Genomic DNA, 26471 nt, shown 5'->3' with positions numbered 1-26471 from the left:
AGTGAGTTGCACTGAGCCATTTGTACTGCTTTATAGATTAATTAACTATTTATTTCTTATGTTACCTATCTATCTATCTTTTATATATATAAAAAATTTTTAGTGACCTGGCTTTGTTCTCCTCTAGAGAACCCTGTCTAACATACCAGCCATGCTGAGATGACACAGTTGACAGAGATGCTCACCAGTGTCTTGAACCAGCTGGGCACAGACAGCCCGACTAGCTTAGGGAGACTGGCCGAAGCTCTGCCCAAGCAGTGTGTGTATGGAAAGTCCCCGCTGGCTGCGGGAGAGGAGGAGGATGGTGAGGTTCCAGATCTTGTGGAGAGCTTCGATGAGACATCCAAGAATGGGCTAACTGATTTGAGTTGGCTTCTGAGGAAGATGAAACTTGAGGACGTTACTTGGACCTGCTATTTTATATGATGACTGCTTTTACATTTTGTTTTGTGTATGAATCTGGTAAAATCTAGATCGCTAGTATTTTTAAGCCCAAGACTTTGAAGCTCTTTTAAATTTTTGTTTATATGTAATTCTTTTTTTTTTTTTTTTGCAGCCAGTTATGCTGAAGAAGCCTGGGAATAAAATTTGAAACAAAGGTTAATCAAGTTCTTTGCCTCGTTCAAAAAGGAAAAGAAGAAGAAGGGATAGGCTGTCCACGTCGGAGGAATTCGCCACTGAAAACCTGATGGATCGCCCAGGGCACTGTCAGACTGAAACTCTCAGGAATAGCAGCAGCGCGTTGTCAGAGATGGCACCCGAGACGAGCCTCTCCGGCAGCAGGGACTCAAAATACGACAGAAAAACACCGGCCTTCTCCAAGGAGAGTTGACCGCAAGGAGGTAGATGGAATAAAACTTCTAGGAGTCACATTTGGGGGACCTTCATCTGCAGATGGGACATGACTCAAATCAAGAAGACACAACTGCAAACATCTGTGCATAACTGGTACTTAGAATGTATGAGGTATGAATCTCAGAAAACTGGAAGTCCTCAAAAATGAAATAGAAGACATAAAGATCGCTGTCCAAGGTGTTTCAACATCCTAGGCATCAGTGAGTTGAAATTGATTGGTATGACTATCTTGAGCCAGACACACATAGGGTCCAGTGTGCCAGGAATGACAACATCAAGACAAACGGTATGACATTCATCATGTAAAAGGCCATATCAAGATCTACCTTGAAGTAAATTGGTGTCTGTGACAGGATAATATCTGTCTATCTATAAGAAACCCAATGAATACAATTATTATTTAAATATTTGTATCAGCCACTAAAGTGAAATGGAACAATTCTACCAATGGCTTCAGTCTAGAATCAATCAAACATGCAATCAAGATGCATTGATAATTAGTGCCAATTAGAATGCGAAAGTTGGAAACAAGAAGGAAAAGTAGTTGGAAAATATGGCCTGAATGATCGAAAAGAAGCTGGACATCACATGACAGAAGCTTACAAGGCCGATGACTTTGTCAACCACATAAAGGTGACTGTATACATCCAGACTTCTCCAAGTGGTCTGCACAGAAATCAAATTGATACATCTGTGGGAAGAGGTGATGGAGAAGCCCAATATCGGGGGCCAAAATGAGGCTAAGGGCTAACTGTGGAACAGACTATCAATTGCTCATATGTAAGCTCAGATTGAAGCTGGGGGGAAAAAAAAGAATAATAAAATAAGTCCGAAAGAGCCAAAATACTACATGGAGTCTAACCCACCTGAATTTCAAAGACATCTCAGGAAGAGATTTGACACATTGAACACTAATGACAGAAGACTTGATGATCTGAGGGATGATATCAATTACATCATAGATGAAGAAAATAAAGGATCATTCAAAAGACAGGAAAGAAAGAAAAGATCATCATGGCTGTCAGGAGAGATTCTGACGCGTGCTCTTAACCATGCGGTGAATCAAGAACTTGTGAAGTCAAAGAGCTGGACAGAAAATTTCAAAGGACACCTTGAGAGGACAAACTATTATAATAAAATGTGTGAAGACCTAGAGTTAGAAAACTCAAAAGGAAGAATATGCTCAGTATATCTTAAACTGACAGAACTACAGAAAATATCCAAGCCTCTAGTTGTAATATTGAAAGATTCTATGGGTAAAATATTGAATGATGCAGGAAGCATCAAAAGAAGATGTAACAAATACGTAGAGGCAGTGTACCAAAAAGAACTAGTCGACATTGAACTATTTCAAGAGGAAGCATATAATCAAGAAGCAATACTCCTGAAAGAAGAAGTCCAAACTACACTGAAGGTATTAGTGGGCTCCTGGAATTGATGGACTACCAACTGAAATGTTTCAACAAGCTGTGGAATTCAGAAGAGAATGTGGAACAAGAAATATCACCACTGATATCGGATGGATCTCTGCTGAAAGTAGAGAATACCAGAAAGATGTTTACTTGTGTTTTATTGACTATGCAGAGTATGAAAAGAATGAAAATTCCAGAACAGCTAATTGTGATCATGTGGAATCTATGCATGGATCAAGAGGCAGCTGCATGAACAGAACAATGGAATACCATATAGTTTAAAATCAGTAAAACTGTAAGTCATGGTTGTATCCTCTCATAATAGTTACACCATCTGTATGCGGAACAAATAATGGGAATGGCTAGATTATCTGAAGCAGAACAAGGCCTCAAGACTGGAGGGAGGCTTAGTAACAATCTGCAATATGCAGATGACACACCTTGCTTCTGAAAGTGGGGAAAACTTGAAGTATTTGTTCATAAAGATCAAAGATTGCAGCCTTCTGCATAGATTATAGCTCAATGTAAGGAAGACCTAAATCCTCACCACTGGACCCATAGGTAACATCATGATCAATGGAGAAAAGATTGAAGTCGTCAAGGATTGTGTGTTGTTTGGATCCACAATCAATGCTCATACAAGTGGCAGTCATGAGATCAAACAGTGAATTGCAACAGACACATCTGCAGCACACGATCTCTTTAAAGTGCCAGAAAGTAAGGATGCACCTGACTCGACTAATGGCATTTTCACTTCCTTCATGTGCTTGTGGAGGTTGGACCTGGAATCAGTAAGACTGAAGAAGAGTCGACGAGTATGAATTTTGCTGGCGAAGATTATTGGAAGGACCCTGGACTCCCAAAAAGACAAATAACCCCATCTTGGAAGCAGTACAGCGAGAGTACTCCTTTACGCCTTAGAGGCAAAGATGCAGAGACTTTACCGTAGGTACTTTGGATGTGCTGCCAGGAGAGACCCGTCCCTGGAGAAGGACATCATGCTTGGTCAAGCGGAGGGGCAGCGATAAAGAGGAAGGCCCTCCAGGAGATGGATTGTCACAGTGGCTGCCACCATGGGCTCAAGCATAAGAACAAGAGTGAGGCTGGAACAGAATCAGGCATTCTATTGCCACAGGATCACTGTGGGTTGGGGCAGGCCCCATGACAGCATCATGGGATGGCACCTAACAACAATGACCCTTTATTGCAGAGCCCTGGAGGGTCAATATGTAAGGGTGTGACAGCTTATGGAAAGGTTTCCAGTTTTAGCCCAACAGATAGAGCAAAGTCGTGGAGGACTGCACTTACAGGAGTACTCCAATATAGGATTACAGCCTAGGAAATCCATGGGGGCACTTCGACCTTGTTTTACACAGCCACTATGGGTCAGAATCCACTCAACAGCATGCAGCAGCAAGAAGTATCCTTTATTTATGATTTCCTTTTCATAGATGAATAATTACATAGAAAATTCAGCAACAAAAGACATGGACAAAAGAAGTTCTCTAGTTTAAAAAATTCCCAACTGAAAAATATAAGAATAGGAAACAAGCCACACATCCAGAGACTTTTTAATATTAAAAAAGTAACTTAGATAAATAAAAATAACAAGTTATAAGACACTGCATATTGTAAATAAGACTTAAGTTGTATACACTCATATACTACACCCCTATGCCAGAAAATGAATCTTATTTTTTGTGAATTTATAACCAAGGTGAATTTATAACCTATATGTCAATAAAATCCAGTTTTTTTTTTATGATACCTAGAATGTCATATGTAATGATGGGGACTACGCTAAAAGCAAGAGCAGTAAATGGCAATCTTCTGACTTACTGTATGTGTCACTGGGAAGAGTACAAGTGGAGGCGAAGTCAGGGACTATTCTTGTCCATACTTAAGTGATTTTGCTCTTTTCTTCCAACATGATTCAATAATGACTTGACGCACAAGAGGCTTGCAGTTGGTGGCTAGCAAGGAGTTCCTTCCCAGTCAAGTGTGTCCAAGTCTCTGATGTCCAGCTTTTAGAAGGGCAGAGATAAGGAAATGCGCCACTACGCCAGTGCATGTAGAGAGGATCATCCCAGGGAAGGGAGTTATTGCCAGGAAAGTTACCAAGTGGAGAGAGGAAGTGAAAGGCTGAGTGCACAAGCAAGCTGATCAGAAAGCCTTAGGGTTGACTTCGGTTTTCCTTTAACAGTGCATTTCCTGGTCTCGGGCAAATCCTAACCTAACAGAACTCAGGAGGGCTACAGAAACCATCTCCTGTATTTTGTACTATCTTCTTAGCCTGAAGCCAAAGCAAACCTTGATGAAAGATCCTGTGAGTTTCACAGCATAACCAAGGAAGATAATTGCCTGATAGAGTGTGATCAAATCTTCGATGAGAGTGAGAATAGAAAGTTTTATATTTACATTTTTGGTGCAACACTTCAATGAAGAAATTGTAGGGCTCTTAGTGGGTGACACGTTGGGCTATTGACTGTAAGATGAATAGTTTGAAGCGCCAGCCTCTGTACAGGAGAAGGCAGGGCGTTCTATTCTCATAAAGAGTTGCAGTCTTGGGAACCCACAGGGGAAGTCACCCTGTCCTGCAGGGTTGCTGGGCGTCAGCTGGACTCAATGGCAGCGAGTTTGGTTTTGAGGGCTGACTGTATATTGCTCGTTTTTTGCATTTTCATTTTCTACACCAACATTGGAACCCTGGCAGTGCAATTGTTACCTGGTTGCCAGTTAACCAAAATGTCAACAGTCCAAAGTCACCAGCAATTCTGTAGGAGAAAAGTCCTGCTAATCAGCCCCCCAAGACGACTTCAGTGAGGCAAACCACTGGGGGCAGTTCTAACCTGCTGTATAGAATCACTATGAGACAAAATCTACCCATCAGCACACAACAACATAAATATTATTATGTAATATTCTACATTGACAAATATAATAGTGTTTAAGTTCTTATTATCACTGTTTTCTATATAGAAATAGAGCTTGCAAATAACAATATGTATCCTGAGAAAAAGAAAAGCGTCATTCTTTACTACAGTGAAGAAAAGCAGGTCAATGAAAGTGGAATTGTAAATTTGCCTGACAAAAATGAAGGAGCTGCAGTCGGGTGGTATCTATTTCTCTATAAAAATTTAGGCATAGAGAAAAGGAGATTTGAAGAGTATGAAGACAATATGAAATAGTCATTGGGGGGAAAAAAGACAGACAATTTTAAAAATTGACTATGAGATAGATTTTCTTTGTAATTAAACAAATGGAAATTATCCAAACTTTTTCCTAGACTGGAAGATTCAGTGTTGCAAAGATCTTGGTTTTCTTTATAAATATAATTTTATTACATGTAATAATAATTGTTACTATAATTATGATTACTTATATTTATATGAAGTATAATAGATGGCTTACTATGTGCAAATTCCAGGGAATTTGCAAAAGGATTGTAAAGTTTATCTGAAAAGTAAACATGTGAAAATAGCAAAGAAAATTCTGGGAAAGAAAATAACAAATGTGGATTAACCAACTGTAGTTGTGGTTTGGAAAAATAGAGAGCTCAATGGAAAAATCTTCAGGAGTAATCACAAGTTTATGACAGGGTAACTTAGATGAACTTGGACACTCTAGTGAGTGTAGAAAACCAGTTTTTCTTTAGCAGTTGGGGCAATTTGATAGTCATTGGAAAACAATATAGCAAAATCTCTATATTTTATCCCCAAATTAGATGGATCAAAAATATAGATGAATGTTCATCCATGCACACAGATGCAAAGCCACAAGACAAATGTTAAATTGAGGGGATATCGTCCCTTTTTAAGACACAAGGTGTAACTCTCACAAATCAATTAAAAGTATGAAGAACCATTTGTTAGCGTGAAGGGACATAGCTCAGAATAAAAGAAATGTACATGGTTAATAAACATGTGAAAAGATGCCCATGTTTTGCCACGCAATGTATGAGGATTAAAACAAGAAAGTAATATTATTTTCTATTTATCAAATGAATTCATTGTCTGTATTAGTGCTTGGAACCAAAGGTACTTATTTGGCCTACAGCCAGAGACCTGGCCCCTGAGGCTCCTCCTAAGCCTTGAAATAGTCATGGTGCCATTATGAGTACCACCACCAAACACACACACACACACACACACACACACACACACACACACACACACACTTTTTAACCACCGGATTGCCACAAAGAGACACGAAGGGGTGGTAACCCTGAGTAGCCTCCAGGACAAGCTAGGAAGAATGGTGAGACTGTGGAAAAGACAGATCAGCTGAATCAGACGCACATGTGAAGAATAAGAACCTTTGGTTAAAGAGGACTCCCCTTCGAACCTTGGTGCATGTTGTTGCTATGTGCCATTGAGTCCGTTCTACAGGACTTTTCTCTAACTGTTGGGTTAAAACTGGCAACCTTTCCATAGGCAGCCGCACCCTTACATATCGATCTACCAGGGCTCCTGCAATAAAGGGTCGTTGTTGTTAGGTGCCATCCCATGATGTTGTCGTGGAGCCTGCCCAACCCACAGTGATCCTGTGGCCAATGGGAGGAAACACAGTCCAACCCTACGCCATCCTCACCACTGTTCTTACGTCTGAGCCCACTGCTGCAGCCACTGTGTCCATCCATCCCCTCTTTCTTTTTCGTTGCTCCTCTATTTTTCCAAGCATGATGTCCTTCTCCAGGAACAGATCTCTCCTGACAGCATGTCCAAAGCATCTACCATAAAGTCTCAGCACCCTTGCTTCTAAGGAGTACTCTGGCTGTACTGCTTCCAAGACATTGATTTGTCCTTTTGGCAGTCCATGGTACTTTCAATAATCTTCTCCAGCACAATTCAAACTCATCAATTCTTCTTCAGTCTTACTTATTCAGTGTCCAACTTCTACATGCATATGAGGCTTTTCAAATATCATGACTTGAGTCAGATGCACCTTAGTCCTCAAAGTAACATCCTTATTTTCCAGCCCTTTAAAGATGTCTTGTGCAACAGATTTCCCAATGCAATGAGTCTTTTGATCTCCTGACTGCTGTTTCCATGAGCATTAGTTGTGTGTGGATACAAGCAAAACAAAATCCTTGATCACTTCAACCTTTTCTGCATTCAAGGTGATATTACGTATTGGTCCAATTGTAAGGATTTTGATCTTGTTTACATTGAGTTGTAATCCATACCAGAGGCTGAATTCCTTGATCTTTATCAACAAGTGCTTCAAGTTCCCCTCACGTCCATCAAGTAAAGTTGTGTCATCTCCCTATAACAGATTATTACTGAGCCTTCCTCCAATCCTGATGCCCCAGCCGTCTTCATATAATCCAGCTTCGCTACTGATTTTCTCAGCAAACAGATTGACTAAGTGTGGGGAGAGGATACAACTCTACCTCACGCCTTTCCCGATTGTGAACCACGCAGGGTTCCTCTTTCATCCATGTGCAGGTTCCGCATGGGCACAATAAAGCGATGGGGAATTTGCATTCTTTTGGAGGCCATCCACAGCGGGTTAGGATCCACATAGTTGAATACTTGTCAATAAAACACAAGTAAACGTCGTTCTGGTATCATCTGCTTTCTCCCAAGGTCCACCTGACGTCAGCAATGATATCCCTCGTTCCATGTTCTCTTCTGAAATTGACCGGAACCTCTGGGAGCTCCCTGTCAAGGTGCTGCTGCAAACATTGTTGGGTGATCTTTGCTAAAATTTTACTTGCATGTGATATCAATGATATTGTTCTATGATTTGACATGTAAATAGAAGACAGCTATGATTCTTTGTCCCCCCGCAACCCAGTCCCATCTGTTGGATCAACAAAAAACCTCTACCGACTGTTATTGTCACAAAATAATCAATGAAGATATTTGGCAAAGCTACTGTTAATCTTTGTCTACTGAAAGGATCAAACCACCAGCAACTTTGTAAGGAAACCCTTCATTTTGAATTGTTCATCGGATTCAAGGAGGTACTGATTTGATGTGTGTTACTCTGTTTGCCCACTTTTCTTTCTCTCTCTTCCTCATTACCACAACTCTGTGATCATTTACCCCTAGGACAGTGGTTCTCAACCTTCCTAATGCCATGACCCTTTCATATAACTCCTCATGTTGTGGTGACCCCCAACTATAAATTATTTTTGTTGCTACTTCATAACTGTCATTTTGCTACTGTTATGAATCATCCTGTAAATATCTGATATGCAGGATGTATTTTCATTGTTACAAATTGAACATAATGAAACATAATGAAAGCATCGTGATCAATCACAAAACAATATCCAATTATATATTGTGAAATATTTATGTGTTTTCCGATGGTTTTAGGTGACCCCGGGGAAAAGGTTGTTTGACCCCCAAAAGGGTCAACCCCCCACAGGTTGAGAACCACTGCCCTAGAACAATTCTCTGGGGTAATCGGTAGGACTCCCTGAAGCAACACCTCCCCCCGGCCCCCAATCTTGAAGAAACGCGGCAAGAAAGCAAAGGCAGCAAAGAAAGTTCCATTTTCTAGGACCCACGCATGTGCCTCCGTGTTACTCTGACATGGACGAAGTAAGTGCTCCCAGAAGAAAATGAATTTCTTTTCTTTCCATGCTTTCTTAGTGTTTTATTCACCAAATTGCTTGAACCCCGGTTGCTCTGATTAAGGAGAACCACTTCGATTTTTGCTTAAGCCTTTGATGAAAGAGTGACAGCTAGTGGCTCGTATTAATGACTTGTGATGTCATGTTCAGATTCAGACATTTGAAAGGGATACTTCTGTTTTCAAAAAGGTCTGAGTTACTTAAATGTCACAGAAGTTCGGTGCAGATAGACGGGTCACTGGTGTTCACCTTCCGGGTCACAGAATACTGCCCAAACCACGTGGCCTTCCCCACTTGCTCCCTTTTGTGTCTCAGAGAAAACCTGGGAAAATGGGTTCTGTTTTGAAGCTTCCTCTTTTAAATATAAAATGGGAAATAGCCCAAACAAAAGAAAAATGGACAATTTGCTGCCTAGACAGCAAAAACATTTTGGGGCTTGATTTGGTATAGCATTTGGAGACATGGCATCAGTTGACTAAATAAAATAATAGGTGAAGTTGTGAGTTGGCTAAACTGGCCTTTGTCAAGCATGAATTAGAAGCAAACAAATGAAAGTAGGTGCAAATCAACAGGAAGTGGTTTTCCATTGTATCCCTGAGAAAACAGCAAGTAAGCATTCTCACTTCAGTTTAAGACAGTATTGCTAGACGGTCTAAATAAATATCAGCATTGCTAAAAGATCAGACAGACCGTATGGGTGGGTTCTTTAATGAGTGGGGCACCTGTGCATACTAGAGAAGACGCAAAGGACGCAGAGAAAGACAATAACCGTTAGAATAAAAACCATTTCTTCATACGTGGATTTGGTCTGAAGTTTCCTGATGACAGCCGTGCTTTGCTGGAGTCTGACCTTGCATCCCCTTTAATGCCCATGGGAGTCAGACCGCCTAAACGGACTGAGGGGCCAAGAGAAGTAACAAGCGATCCTTAATCTATATCAGAACTGAGAGCTCTTGTAAAAGGCTTCCCTCACTCTTGTGAAAGTCCACGGAAATCTGTGCATGCGTTTATGGTCTAGATTAGGACCTTTGAGTCAGGTCCTGAATTCAGAATCGTATAACTTGCTGCCCGTGTTAAGCTCAGGAGAAGGGACTAGATGGATGACAGGATCCAGGTAGAAAGATCCAGAGGCAAGCGTGATCCCCAAGATCAAAAGGACAGGCACGGAAGTGAATTTCAGTGAAAATTCTAATTTTCGTGCAAGATTTGATTGCAGCATTTTCAAGAGTGTTCCCCCAAAAGATAAATCGAGCCACAATTCAGGCACATAGACAAGAAGAGTATGCATGCTTCTATGGGTCACTTCTCCGTGCCTGGGATGAAAATTCAGGCTTCAAAGCAATCACAGAGAGCATCAACCTGTGTTGAAGTCTAGGAGGGGGTTGATTTTTGTTTTGCTGTGGGGCTGTTGCCCGAGTTGACAGCATCATTTGAAGTGGAAAATTTTAAATCCTTCAGAATTGGCTATGGTGACCTGTAAATCAGCTCAGGCTGATAGCTAGTCGCTGTCACGGACCAGATTCTGGCTCATGGAGACCCCATAGGACCAGGTGGAACTTCCCTGATAGGTTTCCTGGGCTGTACCTCTAGGAGATGAGAAAGCCCCATCTTCGTCTCATGGAGTGGCTTGTGGTTTTGAACTGCTGACCTAGCAGTTAGCAGCCCAGCATGTAATCACTATGCCACCTGGTCGCCTCCACTCAGGTTGAGGAAGAAAGAAACAGGGACGGGCAGTTGAGAGCTAAGATAGCATTTAGTGTTGCAATATCTGACTGATAAGAGAATGAATTCCAATTTCAGGTAAAATAATGTTGAAGACAGCATTGATTGCTGTAAATCTGGCTGACAAGAGAATGAAGCATTGAAAGAAAAACTGCTATTTGACCTACTTACGGTGAAATACCTTGTTGCTGTTTTCAGGTGCTGTGGCGCCTGTCCCCACTCACAGCGCCCCTCTGTGGAGTAGAATGACACATCACCTGGTCCTGCGCCCTCCTCACAATTGTTCTTATGTTGGACCCATGGCTGCAGCCCCGGTGCCAATCCATCTCATCAAGGGCCTTCCTTGTCTTCGTTGCCCCTCTCCTTTACCAAGCATGATGTCCTTCTCCGGGAACTGGTCTCTACTAACGACATGTTTAAAGTGAAGTACAGGGGACATCTTACATCAGCTGACGGTCTATCTGTAGACATAAAGAGGAAAGAAACTAGGTTAGCATTTCCCTTGCCTACCACAAAAAACAATCAGGGAGACATGTAGGTCTCTGTGGATATTGTTATAACTGGATTCTTAATGTTCCATTCTTACCCCAGCCTTTATATCATTACATACGGAGGAAAGTAACCGACCCCATTTCCTTCTTTAAAGAAGATACCAAGGCTCTTCATGCTTTCGTCTCCAATAGGCCTTTTCGGACCATCCCCACTCTGAGACCCCCCAAATTCCTCATATGTAAATGCTTGTGGTGTTTTAATTCAGAAGAATAGGGATTGTTACAGGCTGGTGGAATACCTCAGTTAGACCTGTGGTCTTAATGGTATACGTTTTCAGTAGTTACATAATCTGGTGTCAATTTGGGACTTGAGAGGATTAAAAGTGAAGGGGTGGAATCTAGTCTGTCAATCAGATCATAGCCAATGAGGTCTCTGTGTGGGCAGAGAATCCTGGGAATTCTGGGAAATCCTGTATTTTCCTCCTTGGAGGCAGGAGACACCTCTCTCTCTCTGCCACTCCCTGGGAGACATTGTAGCTGACAAAACACATGGAACTATGCTAGTGCCCTGAGCTGGAGAAGCCACATGTGCAAGACCCTGATGCAACCAGACCTCTGGACCTGGAGAAGCCACGTCGAGACCCCTGCCAGCGCTGAGATGTATACAATGCCACTGGAGCCAAAGACTTTCTACCCACTGGCCTGTGATCATCCTGTATTCAGCATCATTGCATGTGTTTTGTGAGTCTGAAGAGGGCTTTATAGGTTGGTATCGGACTTATGGGCTAATATCAGACATAGGGGCTTGGACTGGACTGGGTTAAGATGCTTTCTTAATGTACAATTACCCTTTGTATAAAACTCTCTCTGATACACATATGAGTTTCTATGGATGTGTTTCTCTAGTCTACCTGGACAAACACAGGTCTTTGCCTCACATGCCATGACAGCTATTCTCAGATCTACTCAAACTCAACAATTATCTGCCAGCAGGTTGACTTTTAATGAAGCCTTGCTACTGGCTCCCCAAACATTCAAGTACAAGGTATTGAGACTGTGCATTCTTCTACCCTTTTCCTTGAGGAAGAAGGAGTACCGTATGACTGTTGGGTTTGACAGATCAACTCCTGACCCCTGGAGTAGATCTCTAAGAGACTCTTCTGGATAATCCTTCTTGCATTCTATTCATAGATGGTTCTTATTTGAGGCCAAATCCAACCTCAGGAAAATATCAAGGAAGCTATGTGGTGACTATTTGCTCAGAGGTATTGCAAATTGACCGAGTGTAGAATGAGGATCTATCTCTGTTGAGAAAGACCAAAGTCCTTAATTGGGTGGTCCAGCCAGCTGGAGGATTGAAGTTGAAATCCAGAAGCCCTCCCAAAACAATCACCAAACAATGATCCCCAGGATGAGTGACTTACTTACAAGTGCAATTTTATTAGTGTCATGTGCTAAATGTTATATCTTCCCATTCCTTTGCAATGGTCGATTGTGATCTAAAATGGCGCTAGTTGTTTACTTGGTTACCTTTTGCTCTATTCGAGAGACAGATACTTCGAATGGTAACACTTTTGCTAGGCTGTCACAACCTATGGCAAGTATGGACATTTAATGCAATGTTGGATTTGTCATAAGAATCCTCATTATGTTAGGGAGAATTCAGATTCTGTTGCAATTCCCATTTTAGGCTATCATTTGATTCTGCCTCCTCCTTTAAAGTCTAGTAAACTTTTACCACATGCAATTAAAGTTAAATTGTAGAGTCCACCATTAGTAACTCAGTTACCTTTAGTACCACGTTTTTCTCTCAGTTGGGTCCAGTTAAATGACTATTCATATGACAGACAGTTCCTTACAATATAGCCTTACAGTGAGAGAGGGCATTTTGTAGCAATGCTCCAAGCTCTGCCCCAAGGTTGATTACCATGAAGAGTGTTACAACAGATTGGTGGAGACTACAGGCCCTAATCTGTCACTCCCACCTCACGTTCCTGATGATAAATGTTGGGGAGTGTTGCAGCTAGGGAGACTATCTGTTTGTGATCATTCCCTATTGAAAATTGGTTGTCACATGCAGATTTTTTATGTGTTTTGTTTCCTTCAAACAAGTTTTATGTGCCCTTTCTGGTGATGTGTTTTTGCATTGTGGATCCAATTACACTAATTTAAATGCTCCTGCTCCTGTTAACACCACATTTAAATGGACAATCTCTTGTTTAGAATATTGGTGAATGCATGCGCAGGGTACCTTGGGAACTTTGGATTACCTTTGGATATTCATAGTAAGAAAGCCAGGACATATTGAAAAGGTGAAATCAAGTCACTGATGGAGAGTTAGGAAGGAGAATACCCTTGATCCACCACAATCAGATTGGAGCTGGCCAGTGTGGGGAACTTCAACTCTGAGATATGGTATCGCTGAATTGGATAAAGCTCAGAAAAATGTATCAACCATTATGGGGAAAAGTGGAGCCCTGGTGGCAGTGGTTATGAGTTAGGCTGTGAGCTACAAGGTCAGCAGTTCAAAATCACCAGCCACTCCGAGAAAGAAAAACAGGACTTTCTACTCCCTTAAAGAGTTACAGTGTCGGAAGCCCATGGCAGCAGTCCTACCCTGCCCTATAGAGTCACGAGGAGTCGGCTTTGACTCGATGGCTGTGAGGATGGAACAGACAGCAGATGTCATTGCTGAGGGGACAGGAGTGCCACCGTGTTCCTGAACTTCTTTGGCTAAGGTGTCACCGGGTATCTAGACTTTGCCCAGATATTTAAAATATAAATTTCGCTCTTATAGCTCTGCAGGTGATTCTTATCTGCACATTAACTGGGGGTCTTGTTAAACTATAGATTCTGATTCAGTATATCTGAGGTGGAAATGCAAATTCTCAGCAGAGGTTTGGGCTGGGACGAGCCAGACTGAAGCCTGGATACACATCTTACATTGTGTGATGTTGAGGGCAAATGTAATTCAAATGATAGCTCACTGACTCTCTTGTTTTACCAGCCAGAAGTGAGAAGAACAAGTTGTGGTGACTGATATTTCTTTATTTCGGGGAACAAGTCAGTAACACTGTTTTAACAAAGAGCTTGCATTTTATTAAATATCTTAAAAGTTTCCCCTGACTCCATCTGTCACTCCAACAACAGTGTAATAGGATACACAGGGTGTAACTTCTGTGACTACTCCAGATACTCATTTGAGGATGATTAAGGCATCTTAAGGTATCTTTCTAAATTACAGGCAATGCTTTGGTTATATTGCAGAATCTATTCCAGATCACTGCAGTAAAGCAAATATTGCAATCAAGAAAGTCACATGATTTTCTTTGTTTCATTTCTCAGTGCATCTTAAAGTTATGCTTCTGAAGACAAAAATAGGTACATAAGCAAATGTGGTGAAGAAAACTGATGGTGTCCGGCTATCAAAAGACATAGCATCTTGGGTCTTAAAGGCTTGAAGATAAACAAGTGGCCATCTACCTGAGAAGCAACAAAGCCCACATGGAAGAAGCACACCAGTCTGTGTGATCATGAGGTATTGATGGGATCGGGTATTCGGCATCTAAGACCCAGAACAAAATCATACCCAATATGAATTGGGTGGGTGGGTGGGAGGACATGGAGTGGAGACCCCATGCCCATCTGTAGAAAATTGGACATCCCTTCACAGAGGGGTCACAGGGAAGAGATGAGCCAGTCAGGGGGCAGTATAGTACCAACAAAACATACAACTTTCCTCTAGTTCCTTGGTGCTTCCTTCCCTCCACTATCATGACCTAAATTCTGCCTTACAAATCAGATTAGACCAGAACATGCACACTACAGATAAGAGCCCGAAACACAGGGAATACAGGGTAGATAAACCCCTCAGGGTCAACAATGAGAATAAAGATGCCAGGAAGATTAGGGGAGGGTGGGGGAAAGAAAGGGGGAATCAATCACAAGGATTGATTTATAACCCCCTCCCAGGGGGGTGAATAATAGAAAAGTGGGTGAGGGGTGACGGAGGACAATGTAAGTGAGTTAGTTAATTGTGCCAGTCTGGCTGATAATCACATGTGGTGCTGGTTGAAAGGCGGAGGGATAAATGGGTGGTGAAGCTTCGCCTTTCTAGTTCTCGGATCTCTTGCTTTGTGATGGTCACACCAGGGTGCAGCTGCCTTAGCAGTTCCCTGCTTCCGCTTGGTAGATTGACTTCCTACAAGACATCCCGAAGGAGAAGCTACATGGACCTATCCCGATGCAGCCCTGGGTGCTGGAGCAGCCGTGTGGAGATCCCTGCTAGTGCTGAGATGCTTGTTTGTTCATTGACTCAGCTTTCCTCCTGCAGTCGGCATCATTGCCTCTGTTTTGTGAGGTGGAAGACTTTGTGAACTGGTGTTGGGTTAATGGGTTGGACTTGTGGGCTTGGACAGCATTGGGTTGGGATGTTTTTGTGATGCACCTTTTCTTTACATAAAACTCTCTTATACGTGAGTCGCCGTGGATTTGTTTCTCCAAAGTACCCAGACTAATACATTAAGAAATGAAAACAACAACCTATAACTTATCAAGGATTCATGAGGGAGGGCGGGTGGGGGAGGGAAGGAGAAGAAACGGGGAGCTGATATTAGGGGCTCAAGTGCGAAGAGAATGCTTTGAAAATGATGGCAGCATATGTGCAAATGTGCTTGACACTCTGAATGAATGTATGGATTGTGATAAAAAATAATAAAGTTATGCTTATCCTATACTGTAGTCTCGTAGGTGTGCAAAACATAGCATTATGAAAATATTTGACATAATGTGAGAATATCCAAGATATGACAAAGAAATGTTGTGAGCACATGCTATTGGAAAAATAGCCCCAATAATGCCCAATAATATGCTTGATGCAGTATTGCCACAAACCTTCAATTTGAAAAAGAAAAAAAAAAGCATTGGCTGAGAAATGCAATAAAATGAAGCTCAATAAAATGAAATATGCCTGTATATGTGATTGCTAATTACTACCAGGTCCAAGGCTTCTTTCAAATTAATAAAATGAAAACTTCTTGGCAACATGGGAGGCATTTTCCAGGTCTGACTGAATCATTAGGAATGCATAAGTTGCAGACATAATAAATGTTGTATAATTAAGATAAAGACGTATGTTAAGAGGCATCGTAAATCTCAGAATAACCCTCACGATGTATTCATTTATCTCTGTTGACAAATACTGGAAAGAAGCTAAGGGGAAAAATAATTGCCAAATGTGTTATTCCAAATAATCTGTGCTTTTTAAAAACATCCACTAATCTTACACTTTCATAGTAAAAAGATCAGACCGGATGCTGAAGTTTTAAGAAAATTACACAGATTATTCCCTAGAATTGTTCAATTTTATTAGATGTAACCATATAAGGTTTCTGAAATTTGATTTGATTTTTTTTTTTAGCCTATAACACTGGCAATTTCACATAGTTCACCCTAATATCTTGGCACCATTCCAATTCCTAGGAAGGGGAGTTTGAGCAACGAGTAATTTATTGAGCTCTCACTATGAGCCAAATATTGTACTAAACCCTGTGTAATATCAATCCAAATGTTTACCCTGGGTTCATCAGACGACATGAGGATCGAATCAGGAGGATCTTAGAACTGAGTTAAAATTTTTACAAACTTATTTTTAAAGTCTTTAACTGGAATTCGGCATCTCTTTCAAATATGCATGTCAGCAGCCAGGCTTGGCTTTGGCTTTGTCATCAGCGAAAACCACAGATCTGTTTATAACTAAATTTCAGTTGTTGCAAATATCTCAAAAAAATCGTTTATAATCATCACCTACTTTAAATTTACTATAAATTCTAGACCTGACTATTATTTGCTGCTATTTACTGCATGTATTACTACTCACAAATGTATATTTAAAAATATTTTAATAACTATAGTATGTTTAGCTTACTTTGTAGTATTGTATACTTTGCTTCATTACTTTAAAATATTATTTTGTGAATGGGTTCTAAGAAATTCCCCAGATTGCAAAATGGGTTTGGGATCTAAAAATTAAAACAAAAACAAAAAACACACTCACCTAATACCATTTGATCTTTACAAACACTTGTGGTAGCTAGTCTAATGATCATCCCCAGTACATAGAGAGGAAAAGTTGAGTGACTTGCTGAAGGTCACAGCCCTAATACATAGCCCTAATTTCATCAGGGTCTGAATCACCTCTGAAAAATGTTGTAGGCAGTCAATGGAGATCTTAGTAGTCAAGATGCTGGTGATCATCAAATAATATTTGTGTGACCTTGAAAATATTTTCCTTGCGTTGCTGTAAGGATTGTAAAGTCCATCGCAAGAATGTTGCCATGGTAATCTGAAGTTTACAATAAGAGCAAGAAACCATTAGCAAAAGACTATGGGGAGTGAGCCTTGGGTGGTAGCCAGTCCTGAGAGATGGCGAAGGCCTCACAGATGAGGGGAAGAAACAAAGAGAGAGGTAAAAAAACCCAAAAATAAAAACAACAACAAGGAAATGACTCCCTTGAAAGATGGCACAGCAGTTGGTTGAGGAATCTATTCTTGATGTAACTGGTTTGAAAAAGGGCCCTCTGCTTTCTTTTTCTACTTCAGTTTTTATCCAACTCTCTCTCCACCTTCTGTCTCCAGTCACCTTCTAATTTAGGGCTCTTACTCATTTCTCCCTTTCGTGGCTAATTTTTGACTTGAAATAGAAACATATCATTTATACCATATGAAATTCAGGCTGATCCATTTAGCTATCTATTTGAGCTTTCATTGTTTTTGACCTGTGATGGGGGAAAAAATAATAGATACAAAGTAAGTCAGACATTATCTACCTAGCCAGGAAACCATGAGGAAATCCATACATAAAGTTTGGCTCTTTCTTATTACATTTCACCGTTATTTATTAAGTCATGTGCCATTAATAAATGTTAGTCAATCTTATCATCACTAAACCAAATACCATTATTATTTTTGTACATCTGCTTTCCTTTGCAGTCCCGTGCCACAAATGGACTGCCTTGTCATGAGAAGAATAAAGGATTAGAGATCAGTGAGTCTAATATTTCTTTTGTCAATTAAAAGTGTCTTGTAGCAGAGGAAATGATGAAACCAACTCCCTCAACTCTTTCAAGGAATAGAAAAGGGGGGTTCCCAAGGGCTGCCTTCTCAGCAATAGAGGCACAGGCTTCCCGCGTTTGAAAGTACGGCACTTTGCAGTCAAGGAACTGTACGGTTTTACAGACCTGCTAACATAAATAATTGGCTCGTTTCAAAACCAGGGCTATTTGGGTTTTATTTCATGCCCTTTTTGATCCTTATACTCTAGACTTGGTGTTTAAATGGAACTGTAAAGCCATGAATCTCTGATCATGAAAATCCCGTTGGTGGACAGAGGATGGAGAGTTTGGGAAACTCTCTGTATTGAACACTTAGTGTGTCCCAAGCGCTGTGTGTAGAGGTTCTGTCTCTGCACATTATCCCATTGAGTCAGCACAGCGGCTCTCGGAGATAAGAACTGTGTTCCATTGGAATCGATGAGCAAAGGGCATTTATTGAAATTGAGTGTTTTGTCAAAAAGAAGACACAACCTGAAAGGAGCAGCTTCGGGCTTTGAAAGCTGGTCTGTGTCCCTGCGCACCCACATTCTGCCACAGAAGAATGTGGGTCCCGGTGTGGCCACTCAGCTGCTATGGTAACTCAACTTGAGGACATTCACTTCACATGTGACCAAAAAGTAACTTACACTATCATCAAATTTTATCAGCCCATATGATCATCATTATCGTACATATTCGAGATAAGCCAATCACCGAGGCACCTAATTCTACCACAAAAACGGCATTAAAAATGTGCTGAAAAACTTGCCTTATGCACGAGTTTATGCGGTAATTTACCCCAATCAATGCCACAATCTTTGCTAAATTGCTAAGGAGCCCTGGTCACATAAAATGCTGTGTCATAGGTTAGGCAAAAATGAGAAAGTGAGGGATTTAACCAAAAAAACCATGCTGACTCAGGATTTCTCTGGATCTGAGTAAACTGGTTTCCAGTAAGCTCAGAGCCTGTCCTCTGTCAAAGTCCACAAGCGCTCAGGTGTGATCTCTGTTTCTGCTGAATTCCAGGTCCACCAGACAAGGCATGTTTCAGAAAAAGAAAGTCAAAAGGTTATCTCCAACAAACATTCAAATGTGCTGAGTCGTTGGGGAATGGTGTTTGGGATGGAATTCTCAAAGATTTTAATCATTGGACTCATGACTTTCAAAGTGAACTTTTCCCTTCCATTTGGCATTCCTGAATCACACCATAATTGACTGCTCAGGATTGCACTGAGTCTGGGTGCTAATCATTCATAGTTAATCATTTCACATCTAGGTCCTGGTGGTGCAGTGGATTACATATTGGGCTGCTAACAGCAAGGTCAGCAGTTTGAAACCACCAGCGGCTCCATGGGAGAAAGATGAGGCTCTCTACTCCTGCAACGATCTGCAGTCTCAGAAACCCACTCGAGCAGTTCTACTCTGTCCTATAGGGTGTCTAGGAGTCAACATGAACTTGGAATAAACTCCTTGGCAATGAATTTGTTCTTTTTGTTGTTGATTTTAAACGTAAAATTCAGCTGAGCTTTGAAAGTGCTTTTAGCTCATTCAATAAAGCTAATCTCATTAATTGTGCCATAAGAGAAATTGTTCATCCCGCAATATCTCTCTGTCTTGGTGAAATGTGCCATTTTTTCCCCATCTAAATTCTCTATCCAAAGATTCATTTTCTTCCTGTCTGATAGTTTGTTGCCTTCTGAAAATGCCCCAAAGCTTTCCCCTTTGGGGTGTCAGGGGCTTGTCATGAGGAGGGCTACCCACAGGCAAGCCCCCACTCCGTGCAGCAGGCCAGCCAGGTGCCCAGAAAGGAAGCTCAATCAGTGACTGATGTCACCACAGAGCTGTTCCGTTGTGAGACTGAGACCCGGGGCCTTTCTCTGGGCAGTGAGTATAAGCAGATCCAGCAAATACTGTTTCAATTCCACAGTAACTGTGGGAAAAAACCTTTCCAGTGTAGACAACCAAAGGCAGGTCAAGTCACGTGTCTCTTTGGGGTCGCCTTGTCCTGCATAAAATTGAGAGCTGTCCTAGAACCTCTCTAAGAGGCCCACAGTTCAATGTGACTCCATCTGAGTAGGGATAGAAATCTAATCCCAGGGCAATGTGAAGATTTCACAAGTGGTTTACACTTGGGAAAGGAACATGTAAAACATCTGAGAGGGGTTAGAATTTTACGCCATCACTCTGGGCTGGTCTAGAGCGTCTTTGGGGACCTGTCCACTTTCTGCCCTCATAATCTAACATCAGGACTGGTTTGTGTTCAGAAGGAGGGATAAGAATCAGAATCAGCATAGGATGATTGCTATGAAGGGGAGTTCCACTGCAACTTTTTCCACCATTTTTGATACGAACCGTAGCACTCTCTACTTCTCTGCTGGGCTTGCTAATTCATTGCAAGCATCCTAGTGGTCATGTAGTTTATTCGAAAAGTAACAGGTTAGGGATCAGGATCAACTCGAAAGCGATAGAATACAAGTGAGGAACAGGATACAGTCTGTTCATCAGGACAGCTTCCAATCAAGACAGCTCTCAAGTTTGTTTGATTTTTGACTGTGCCCACCAGCTAGCCTTTCCCACGACCATGCTTATCAATAACCTTGACTGCCAGGTTCCGCTCGACCTCTCCCCTGTCCAGGCAAGTGTTAACAACTCTTTAGCTCTGCCTGAAGGCATCCTCCTCACCCCACAAGACTCCTGCCTGAATGTGTTCAGCTCACTCTCTTGCTCTTTAGCTCTCTGCCAGGCCCATGGTCCTTCCTGTGTGTACTGCTGCCGTGGATTCTCTGTCACTGCCTTCTGCGGTGCTTTCCACGAATTCTCCTGGTGACACACTATTGTCGGTGTTCCAGCACTTTCTCTGGGTCTAGAGTATCAGCACAGAGACCTCAGGCCCAAATGGTGGATTCTTCTCCAGACTCATCGAGTGACATCCTCCTCAATCTCTGTGGGATTGGCCCTTATTTTCCATTTCAAGACATGGCCCTCTCAGCTGGGCCACAAATGAACCAATCCCTGCAAGGTCACTGAATCCAAATAAAGCACTTTGTGCATCTTATTTGCGTAGTAAATGGGCCATTCCCTACAAAGCACATAAAAAGGACAAGTTCCAGCCCAGCCAATTATTTATAGCTGGATTCTAAAGTCAAATGCAGAAAGGCTATATGAAAAAAGAAACTCATTCCACCAATACCCTTCGATTGGTATTTGGAATAGAACATTTCCTAAATAATACAGAGTTTGAGGAAACACCAAGTTGTCAGCTGAGTATAACTCAGCAGAGAGATCTCCTTGGCATGTGCAAAAAGTATGTATCACATATTCTGTCACTGAATTAATGTTTACCAATGCCTTTTATCAACATGACTCTACGCTTAGAAAGATGGTTTATTGAATCATAGCTTAAAAAAGAAGAAAGTATGCCAATTTTCATTTAACAAAACACAAAAAATGTCGGAGAATTTCCTTAATTTCTCTACTCTTCCTATCTTCTTTCTACTTTGAACATTACTTTTGACACAGTGCCGATCAGAGACTGCAAGCAGAAGGACGTCACTCCTCAGGTAGCCCTGAAATCAGACACAGTCCTAGCCTGTCACTCGGTCATGCAATGGTCAGCATCCTGCCAGGCTGCTGAAGCATTGTTTCAAAGTCTCTGCCCAGTTTGGAAATTCCAAAGGGGCACATCTGTCCTTGGCCCAAGCATACCATTCGCATTAGTATGAGTAGGATTCTATAAGGAAAAAAAGAACCATGATTCACATGGACATTATCTTAGGTCCTGGCTTCTCATAAGCTACTTATCTTATCTATCATGTACTTTAACAAGTTTTCAGTTTCTACCTGTCAGACTATACAGGTGCTTTGTCGAAAACTCTGGGGTGATAAGAGATGTCATTCTCATAAGTTTTTGCCCCCTTAGCTGCATTCAAAATCAAATAACTGCAGCTGGAACCTTATTATCAAAGTGTTCAGCAGACACTGGGAATGTGTGCAGAGGGATGGTATCCGGCATCTCAGGAAAATTAACATCTGACCTCAACTGTACCACAAAGAGATGGTCACTTCAGCTCTCCATGTCACTGGAGGTGTCCTTGCACCAACGCGTCTCTAAAATATTCATTCACACAAACCTCTCTCCTTGAGCGACACTGGCACTTTGGAGGGAAAGGACTGGGAAATGGTACAGTAGAGGGGATGCTTTGAAAAGTTGATCCTTATCATCATAAAAAGGAGTCTTGTAGGCATAGTCAGTTAAGCATTCGTGGCTTGCCTGAAGGTGGGCAGTCTAAGCCCACCATCTGCTCTGCGGGAGAAAGATGAGGCTGCTTGCTCTCATAATGATTTACAGCCCCGGAACGCCTATGGAGCAGTTCTAGTCGGTCCTATAGGATTGCTATAGGTTGCAATCAACTCAAACTCAGTAGGTTGGATTTGGTTTGATCGTAAAAGAAAGACAAGCCAGAAACACAGATCCCAGAAAATACAGCAATGCATCTGCCTAGTGATATGAAAGTTAGGAAGCACAGCTTTCAAAGTGAATTTAAAGCATCCCCCTGCCCCCTGCCCCAAGAAAATGAAAAGCAAGCACAGGGTGGGTAGTGAAGAACAGGGCAGGTATCCTAGGCAGAACTGCTCTGTGTCGGAAGGAGGGTTCTGAGTGAGGACAAGTGGGTGGGAGTCTGGTAGCTTTCCCAACATGCTGCCCAGGTGCACCTTGATCTCCACACTCCCAGAGAGCAGTATTAGCAATGCTCAGTACAGTTCTCTCGAGTTCATGAGGTCCCTGGGTGGTACAACTGGTTCATGTGTTTGGCTGCTAACCAAAAGGTTGGCGATTCAGGCCCACCCAGAGGCACCTGAGAAGAAAGGCCTAGTGACCCACTTAGGAAAAATGATCCAGGGAAAGCCTTGTGCAGAACATTCTACTCTAAGACACATTACAAATTGGAATTGATTTCCAATAACTGAAGGGTGTGTGTGTGGGAGGACAGGTGTTTACCGGAGTTCATATGTGCACAACACCCCAGGCCCCGGCCCACCCCCCCCACCCCCCCCACCCCCGTGATGTGTTACTATTTCTTTCCATCTTATTGATGAAACTCCCGAGGAAAGGAAACAAGAAATGATAACTTCTCATCCTCGCATGTCCAGGAAGGGACAGTTCAGTGTCTCAGTACTCCCTGTGTTATGTACACTGCCCCACCGTGTACATTGTGTGATCTGATCATGAGTGTGCTGCGGGCACCCTTAGACAAGTACCCAGCAGGAAGAGAATAGTAGGTGAGAGAGCCATCTTGGAAACTGCAAATGTGATGCCCTTGTTCACGCACTCTAAGGGGCCCTGGTGGTGTAGTGGTTATACGTGGGGCTGCCGTCTGCATGGTTGGCAGCTCCTGGGGAGAAAGACTAGGCTTTCTACTCCTATAAACAGTTAGTCTTAGAAAGCCCCCGGGAGGGGGGTCACTATGAGTCAACATTGACTCGAGGGCAGTGAATTTGGCTTTATTCAAGCACCCTTAGATGTGCACTAGTGAAAACAGCACACTAAACTCAGCACCATCCATTCTTGTTTCATTCCAAAAAATATGAGCGACCCCGATGTTAAATGGATATAAATCAAAACATGAAGGAGATGGTGTGTGTGGAGGGGGGTTGCTGAGGAGAAATGGCAGGGAAGAGGCAGTTTACGTATTTTCTGCTTCGTTTTTCTACAATGCATTCAAAGACCAGGGAGAGAAAAAGGAAGGGAGACTCAGGAACGAATGGACCTGGAGATCCACGTCGCAGATGTCTGAGCTTTACTAAATTTTTGTCTCCTCTCTGTTTTACTTTCTCGTAACCAGAGCAGAGGCTAAAGCTAGAGTGGTAAAGCCTTACTGACCACTTTCCAATTTTTTGTCTTATTTCCGAGGCTTCATCTTTGGTACGTGTGGGGAAAATTGCCTGGCTAGATTAGCCGAGGTTGTGCACTGGCAGCACGCAGTCCGGGAAAGGGTAATCATTGTGGTGCTGCAGCACGCGTCAGCTGACTAGTAAAATTCCCTAACAGCCCACTTATTGCCTGCTGTAAAACCGTCCGACGTGTACTTGGGGTAAGCGCTTGTGGCCACAATAACACTCCTTGTGCCCAACCTTCTTTTCAGCCAAGTCAGTGGTATCAGTGGTAAAAATGAATTTGCTTCCTAGGATAACTCAAAGTCAATGCCAGTACAATCAAATCAAATGCATATTAACAAATTATATTTTATTGGCCACCCCCCAAAAAGGTAATGTTAAAATACTAGTCACTCTATTTGTGGTTATCAAAATTTCCTCCCTGAGGCCTCCCTCATAAGTTATTTTTTCCCAAAAAAATCAAGATTATTTTAGGTGGTCCGAGTCTATCAAACTGTCTACAAGAGTGGTACATACACCACTTCTATTTTCTGACTTATCCTTCATGATTCCAATAGCACACTCCTATTTTCACATCTTTTCCTGTGATGGATACTTTTATATGTCAATTTGGCTTAGGTATGGTGCCCTGGTGTTTGGGTAAAGACTAGCCTAGATATTGCTATGAACGTATTTTGTTGAGATGATTAATATTCACGGTGAATTGATTCAATTATGTAAGTGGGTTTCATCCAATCATTTAAAGGTTTTTGGAGAAGTGCACATAATCTAATACACAAACATTTTTGTACTGTCACAAAACACTACCCACAGATATTGGAATGGCTAAATAATAGCAATAATGATACTGATAACACCATTCATAGGCAATAATGCAAAACAACTAGAATTGACATTCATGAGATGGGAATGCAAAATTGTACAATCGCTTTAGAAGCAGTCTGGCTGTTCCTTATAAAGTTAAATGTGCTCTGACCACTTAACTCAAAGACCCCACCTCTTGGTAAATATTGCGACTCAGGATGGAGTATTGATCCCTAATAAAAGTTCTCTAAATGTTACATAAAAACAAAATCTCATTAATATTTCCAGCTTGAGGTCAAGAAATCAACATCAAGTCATTGAATCTACATGAATTTATTTCTATGAAAAAATGTTCTATGCGGTGCAGGGGACATAAAAGTCATTGAAATATGATCTTTGATCCCCAGAGGTGTGACACCTATAGCCAAGAGAAAGAGGAAGAACTAATGTGTGAGTAACCTACCTCACGGCAAAGGGTATAAAATGCAACCGAGTTTAATATCCACTTGAATACAAGGAAATCCAGGCAATAAAAATTATTATTCAAAATTTCCACCAACCAATAAAGCTACTGATGCAAAAAGTAAAGAATTGTATTAATGTCGTCAGTCTAAAATGGATCAAATATGCAATCAAGAAGCATTGATAATTATTGATGATTGGAAAGCAAAAGCTGGAAAAAAAGAGGAAGGAACAGTTAGTGGGAAATATGATCTTGTTGACAGAAATGAAACTGGAGATCACATGATAGAATTTTGCAAAACCAATGACTTGTTTATAGCAAATAACTTTTTCAACAACACAAACAGTGACTATATACATCGACTTCTCCAAATGGGATACACAGAAACCAGATAGACTACATCTGTGGGAAGAGATCATGGAAAAGCTCAATATCAGCAGCTAAAATGAGGCCAGAGGCTAACTGTGGAACAGACCATCAATTGCTCATACATAGGTTCAGGTTGAAGCTGACGAAAATTAAATCAAGTCCACAAGAGTCAGAATATGACCTGGGGTCTATCCTACCTGAAATTCAAAGACAGATTTGACACATTAAACACTAATGACAGAAGCCTAGATGAGCTCTGAGAGGACATAAAGAACGTCATTCACGATAAAAGCAAAAGGTCGTTAGAAAGGCAGGAAAGAAGGAAAATATCAGCATGATGTCCAAAGAGACTCTTACACTTTTCCTTTCTTTTTTTTTTAGTATTTATAATGTTTATATGTTTTATTATAATAAAATTTTAAAATTAAATTTTATTTTTTACAAGTTGGAATTTAATACATATATCATATCATTCCATACTTCAGTGATGCCAAGTAAAATTGTACAATTGTTGCCACAATCAGTTTCCAAACAATCTTTTTCACACTTGCTCTTAATTGTAGCATAGCTAAAGCAAATGGAAGAAAGGATGATGTCAACGAGCTGACCAGAAAATTTCAAAGGGCAGTTCGAGAAGACAAAGTCAAATTATAATGAAATGTGCAAACAGCTAGAATTAGAAAACTAAAAGGAAGAACACTCTCAGTGTATCTTAAATTGAAAGAACTAGAGAAACAATTCAATCCTCAAATTGTAATACTGAAAGGTTCTTTTTTTTTTTTT

This window comes from Echinops telfairi, unplaced genomic scaffold (genome assembly GCF_000313985.2).
Source record: "Echinops telfairi isolate 266 unplaced genomic scaffold, ASM31398v2 ScPeMD7_3533;HRSCAF=4204_0, whole genome shotgun sequence".
Taxonomy (NCBI): domain Eukaryota; kingdom Metazoa; phylum Chordata; class Mammalia; order Afrosoricida; family Tenrecidae; genus Echinops; species Echinops telfairi.
This window is presented reverse-complemented; position numbering follows the sequence as displayed.